The sequence below is a fragment of the Dromiciops gliroides genome, chromosome 4, assembly GCF_019393635.1.
Source record: "Dromiciops gliroides isolate mDroGli1 chromosome 4, mDroGli1.pri, whole genome shotgun sequence".
Taxonomy (NCBI): Eukaryota; Metazoa; Chordata; class Mammalia; order Microbiotheria; family Microbiotheriidae; genus Dromiciops; species Dromiciops gliroides.
Genome location: NC_057864.1, coordinates 42636119 through 42643323, shown reverse-complemented (window position 1 = coordinate 42643323; position 7205 = coordinate 42636119).

The following is a 7205-nucleotide window of genomic DNA, read 5'->3' as shown; positions in this document are numbered from 1 at the left end:
CTGCAATGCCTTGTTCACCCTAAGCAACATAGTATTGTATACAGGCAGACAATGAATTTAAAAGGATATATTTGCAAACATGACAGTATTATAAAGATAAACATATTAATTCAGCTGAACCACATGTAAATCCTTCTCTCATCCACATAGTACTGAAAAGCATCCCCAAACAAGATGAAAATATGACTGAAGGTTTGTGAAAGCTAGTAAATGGAAAGGCTATTTTGAAAAACATTTTTGAAGGTGAAAGAAGTAAAAAAAGAAGCAAATTTAAAGAAGAAATATATTATCTCTATGGTAATGGAAATATTTAGATCACCTTATTCACCTTTGATTCAGGTTGCCCATATTCCCTGGAAGACCCTAGGGAAAAATGTTTTAACTGTTACTCTTGATATCATAAATTAGTCAAAGTGGGGTACTCTTAACAATTAGAACATACCATAGGCCCAGGAATCCCAGAAGGTCCACTTGCTCCCGGGGGGCCAACAGCACCTGAAAAGCAGTTTAAAGAAAATGAGTCCTATTAAGTATCAGGAAGATTATAGAGTATCACACAAGCAAATGGTTCAATTACCCTTGGCTTGGTCAAATTAATTGACTCTTTGTCCTCTCATCCATTCCTTGCATTTTCTTATCTCAAGCTAAATGGTAGTGGTAGGGAAAGTGATTTGAAATCAGGACATCTAGGTTCAAATCCTCATTCCACCATGACCTCTATAATCTTGAAAAGTCAACAAATATCCCTGGGCCTCAGCCATTTCATCTAGAATGTAGGTGATTAGGCAACATTCCTTCCACTTTGAACTTCCACAATCATCTTGGATTGCCCCACATCCTACCTGTCCATGTAGATCCTCCAGGAAGTTTTTCTGGGCCCATAATAATTGTTTATTTCCTCTAATTTCCTATAACACTACTATTAACATTCCTCATTTTATAATTTGATTACATTCACTGCCCTGTGATAGTTCTTTTATCCTAATCATGATCGGACTTTTTTAGTATATGCGCATCACTGAGCCAGATTATAAATCCCTTTGGAGCAGGGACCCTGTGTGATTCCTCTTTCAATTTCTCATAGTTCCCTGAACAATAAATAGTCATTGATTTTGTTTAAACTTAGTGCTTTGTTTTAACACTTAAAAATAAAAGATTTGAAGACATGAAGTCTAATCCAGCTTTAAGGTTGGATCGAGTAAGAGAAAATTCTCTACTGGACCAGTCTTCTTGATACTTCCATGTGTGAGCTTCCAGATGCTGTATGGGATCCTTTGAAATTGATACAAAGAACCAATTATTTCTCTACTGGTTTTCAAATCATTAGTCTGATTAGAATCTCTCTTTTAGGTTTGATATCTTTTTTTTTTAGTTCTACTCAAATTTAAGTGGAGTATTTTGACTAGATCTCTCCTGACTCCAATTACTTTTTACCCTGTGATATTATTACATGTTTACTGTAATTCCTTATAGGCAGAGACTGGGTCTTTTTTGTTAATCATTATATACCTACCAAGGGAGGCAGGGTAGCACAATGGATAGTGAGCCAGCTTTGAAGCCATGAATTGAAGTACCACCTCTCACAGAAAGTGGCTGTCTACCTTGGACAAAAGCCTTGGGCAGCTAGGTGGCACAGTGGATAAAACAATGGCCCTGAGTTCAAATCTGATCTCAACCACTTGACACTTACTAGCTGTGTGACCCTGGGCAAGTCACTTAACCCTCATTGACCCACCCAAAAAAATAAAAAGCCTTAAACTCATGGTACTCTAGGTAACAGTGTCACTAAGTTGCAGAGAAAGTGCTAGCTTGTATTGGTAGAAGGACTTTCTTCATTCAGAAATACCCTAATTAGGATAGGTTGGTGGTATAGTGGATACAGCACCAGTCCTTGAGTCAGGAGGACCTGAGTTCAAAGTGGACCTCAAACACTTACTAACTGATGACCCTGAGCAAGTCACTTAATTTCAATTGCAAAAAAAGCAAACAAACAAAAAATCCAGAAGAAGCCTGATTTAACTAAATTACAGATCCAGTGCTTAGAATCTTGATCATTGCAGATTTTCAACAAATGTTTATTGAATTGTTGGTACTTTAACCAAGGTCCAAATAGATGGCATTACTGAGTATCCCCTTTTTACTGAATACATGTTATCTCTACCATCCCTTTTTAGTATTAAAAAAAAGCAAAAACAAAAACAAAACTTTTGAGAGATGCCTTTTTGGGATAGAATATCTGTTCTACATCCCAATATAATAGGCAATTCTAACAATCTACAGTTGCATAAAACAATATTTAAGAATGGAAAATTTGACAGAGAGAATTGAGAAATACTATGCTTGAGACAGCTTTGTTCCTGGATAAGTCCTAATGTGAAGTTAAAACTAAGCTCGATTGTTTCCAACATGTCTAATCCTGAAATACATATGACGGGGGGAGGAAAAGGGTAATACTTTCCAGCTTGTTAAAATAGATATGCTATGATAATACATCATTACTTGTGTGTCCAAAAATTTGTCAATTAGAAGCTTGTATTCTCAATAATTACAGTAGCGAGTTTATTCAGAGTTCAAGATGTTCAAAAGCTAACATCCACAAAACACAAAGGCTGAAAGAATATCATGAGAATCTGAAAATTATAAAGCTGCAAGAAGTATATAGGTGTATGGATGTATGTGAACATATAGTATATGTACATATATGTGTATTTGAAAGGAAGCTATGGATATAATAGAGGCACATAGATCTAGAGAGAGATCTATAGAGACTTCAATAAGCTAGCTCTTTCTCTACAGACATATATGGATGCATGTGCATGTGTGCACACCTTTGCTATATCTCTAGATCTTTCTCAATATGCCCATATATGCATAAGCACATGTATATGTTTTAAATATATCAGCTAATAATACATACACACGCCTATGCATATGTGTGTATGTATGTGTGTGTTTATACAATAAGGAGGAACAAGAAGGAGGCCAGGGCCGATGGATCAAAGGGCATATAATAGCGAGTAAAAAGACTAGAAAGGGGGGCAGCTAGGTGGCGCAGTGGATAGAGCACCGGCCCTGGAGTCAGGAGGACCTGAGTTCAAATCTGGCCTCAGACACTTAACACTTACTAACTGTGTGACCCTGGGCAAGTCACTTAACCCCAATTGCCTCACTTTATATAATATATGTATATATATATGTATATATGTATGTATGTATATATATATATATACAAAAAAAAGACTGGAAAGGTAGTTAATTCTCTGAGAATGGATTTCTCTGACTTTTATGCTGGCCATCCCACTTGGCTAGAATGTACCTACTTTTGCTTCATAAAAACCATTGTAACCTTCAAGACTCAGTGCAATGACTGCCTTTGACTTAAAGCCTCTCCTGATGCCCCCAAAAGCTAGTGTGCTCACAAAACGTCTTCATATTTATTTTGTATGTGTTTTTTTCTGGTAGAAGGAGCACTCACAGGTCACTGAAGAAGGATCTCATCTTTTTTGTGTGTGTGTGTGAGGCAATTGGGGTTAAGTGACTTGCCCAGGGTCACACAGCTAGTAAGTGTTAATGTCTGAGGCCAGATTTGAACTCAGGTCCTCCTGAATCCAGGGCCAGTGCTCTATCCACTGCACCATCTAGCTGCCCCGAGGATCTCATCTTTCAAGTACCAGTAGCCAAGTTGTACACAGCACTGAGGGAGCACTTTGCATCTTTGGGTTAGTTTCTTGGGTTACCATGGCCAAAGTATTCATCAGCAAGTGGTCATACTAGTGGTGAGGGACTTCTCTGTACTTAGCTGGCCCGGTCCTTCAGCAGGAGACACAGTCTATTGCTGTGACCAAAGCATGACAGAACTTTCTAGACCTCGAAACCCACTGACATAACCTTCTGGAACTCAGTTACTCATCCATTCCAAGATGAATAATTAGAATAGGACTTTGTAGAGAATCTCATGCCATTTATCAGGTGAGAGCTGCAGATGACTGAGAATGCAAACTTCAACATAACTGGAAGAATATATCTCTCAGTATAGATATATGTATATGCACACATATATTATTGCTGTTTTATGTATATGTGTGTATGTATATATATTTTTCCCCCACTATTACAAATTAGGGATGTATGTTAAAATCAGACAGGATGAATGAAGTTAGGAAAGACAAATTAGAACATTTAAATTAATAATAATTGACATTTTATAAATACTTGCAATGAACTTTATAGAGAGATGTCTATCTTTATATATTTATATCTATCTTTTATTTAATATTAATATCATATTTATAATTCTATTTATAGTATATATTCTATTACATGTGTTATGATTTATATTATATATAATATTTATATATTATCTTGATAGAAAGATCTCATTTTGGCCTCACCAAAAACTTATGAGATAGGTAGATACTGCAATTATTATGATCTCCATTTTAGACATGAAGAAATGAAAACCTTATTATGAAGTAACTCAGAGTGAAGAAAGCACAGTAAAAAGAACACTATAGGGGCAGCTAGGTGGCACAGTGGATAGAATACCGGCCCTGGAGTCAGGAGGACCTGAGTTCAAATCTGGCTTCAGACACTTAACTAGCTGTGTGACCCTGGGCAAGTCACTTAACCCTAATTGCCTCACCAAAAAAATAAAATAAAAAAGAACACTATATACCATGAGCACAACAATACTGACAAAACATCAAAAGACACTAAATTCAGCTTGGTGGTACAGTGGATTGAATACTAGAGTAAAGAGAATCCAAGTTCAAATTTGGCCTCAAGGGGTGGCTAGGTGGCACAGTGGATAAAGCACCAGCCCTGGATTCAGGAGTTCCTGAGTTCAAATCCAGCCTTGGACACTTGACACTTACTACCTGTGTGACCTTGGGCAAGTCACTTAACCCCCATTGCCCCACCAAAAAAAAAAATTTGGCCTCAGATGCTTTTTAGGTGTGTGACCCTGTTTCATCATCTGTAAAATGGGGGATAATAACACCTACCTCCCAAGGTTGTTGTGAAGATTAAATGAGATACTAATTTGTAAAGTACTTTATAAACCCAAACGCACTATAAAACTGCTAGCTATTATTATTAAATTCAAATCAAAGGCAGCAGACAATATTGGTACTAAATCATTAAGATTAAAGTTTGCATCAATCAATTCTTATTGCTGTTACTACTCAGAAGATTATAAAAATGGAAATTATATGAACTGTTGGTAATGCATGATAAGCTCCTCAAATTTTTTTGCTTTAATTTGGGAATAGTATACTTTAGGGGTGGCTTACTTAAACATGTATGTGGTATTGTCTGTGATGTGAAAATAAAGTATATCAATAAAAACTCTAATCTGTAGAAGTTGAAATTGTGGAGATTTTACGTTAGATCTAAATCTATTTGTAATTTCTACCAAGTAGTTATGATTAAGGGGGGAGGACATGTATAAGTGTGTATTTAAACTTCCCCAGTATTGCATTCCAGAGAAATAAGTTTCTCTATCCTCAGTAAAAGGACATGTTCAGATTGGATGTGAAGAGGATCCCTGAATAGGTTTATCATCTATGCTAACAATATGTGAATTCTATTAGGATGTAAGTTTATTGAGGGAACAGACATGGTCATTTTTTTATCTTTGTATCTTGAGTATAATACATATGTAATAGGTACATACAAATGTTAGTTGAAGGCCATGAATTGATGTCTAACTTTGCTAGGAACCCCATTCCTTTGCTATGTATTACTATTTGACCCAGGGATGGCCAAAGATGTTTCTATAGAGTTTCAAGTAAACACAAAGAAAAAATGCCACAGCATATAAAATTAATAATGAGATGCAATGATATAAATAGCTGTCAATTATTTTACAGATAATTAATTATGTTAGTTAATATCAAAATTAGTATCATAGCCCTTTGGTGAATTTAGTGAATTCTGGTTCCTATCCTTGCTCAGGTTGGATACTATTGAATAATTCTTGCGTTCATTTTCTTCCAATCTACATATTATCCATTTTCCATTTCTTGTGCAGAGAAGGTCTCTTTGTCATAGCCCATCCAGGCTACTATGGACAGAAAGGGATTGCCTTTGACATTGGAGGAGGGAGGGAAACACAATGAGAATAGTATCAAGGAGGAGGAGAGCATGAATTGCTTCCACCAAGTCCAATCTCTGGGGTTTCAATGAAAATCAGTCTACAGAATGAAAGTGCAGAAAATTAGACAGGGATTACCAACCCATTACCTGTCAGGGTGATGAAGATATAAGAAACTCAGGCAATGGGATAAAATCCATTGGATGTGCAAATAGAATAGTGATGCTCTATAACAAGATCTGACCCCTTCACACCATGAAGAGTTTATGAGCAATAGATAGGGTAGAAATCTATTTTCACCTAATGAGTTCTCAAAAACTTTACAGGTTTTTTTTTTGGTGGGGGTAGGTGAGGGCTTATAGATATGGACCATTCTTTCTTTAGTAACTTTTATGGAATTCATTACTGTAGATATGTATTAAGCTTAATTAAAACACACCTATTTCATTAGATTATAGCCCCATAGTTCCTTGGTATGTCTCATTTAAGAATAGAGATTTTATTGGTATAATGGATTCCTAGGTGAGGGAACTCCCCCTTCCACACACAACCCAGCACCTTTGCTGCAACTGATTCGTCTAAAGGAATTTGTTTGAATCCTGGGAAGTTAAGGGACTTGTCTAGGGGCCACAAAGCATGTGAGAGGCAAGACTTTACCCCATGTCCTTCCTAGCTTTCAAGGCTGGCTCTCTCTTTCATTTAAAAATGCTTAAAACTAATTTGAGCAAGGGAATAGTAAGTATTGACAAATAAACATTCTCATTTAATAAACTTCTAAAATTTATATGTCATTGTGTAAAACCCTAAATTAGATACTTAAATATTTTTAAAAGATGGAAAAATCAGGAAATTTTACTCACCCTAAGTCCAGGAAATCAGGTGGGCCAATGCCACCCAACAAACCCCTTAAAAATAACTAGTCACAGAAATGAATTAAATACAATTCTATTTAACTTACAGAGGTCTATTTGTTTGTTTTTATGGGAAAAAAGAAAAACTAAGGACAATTTTATTTCTTAAAATATGTCTATTCTGGCTAAAACTCCTTCTTGTCCCTGGATGCCCAATATCACGTTATTTATACAAACTATAATGATTTAAATTGAAGATA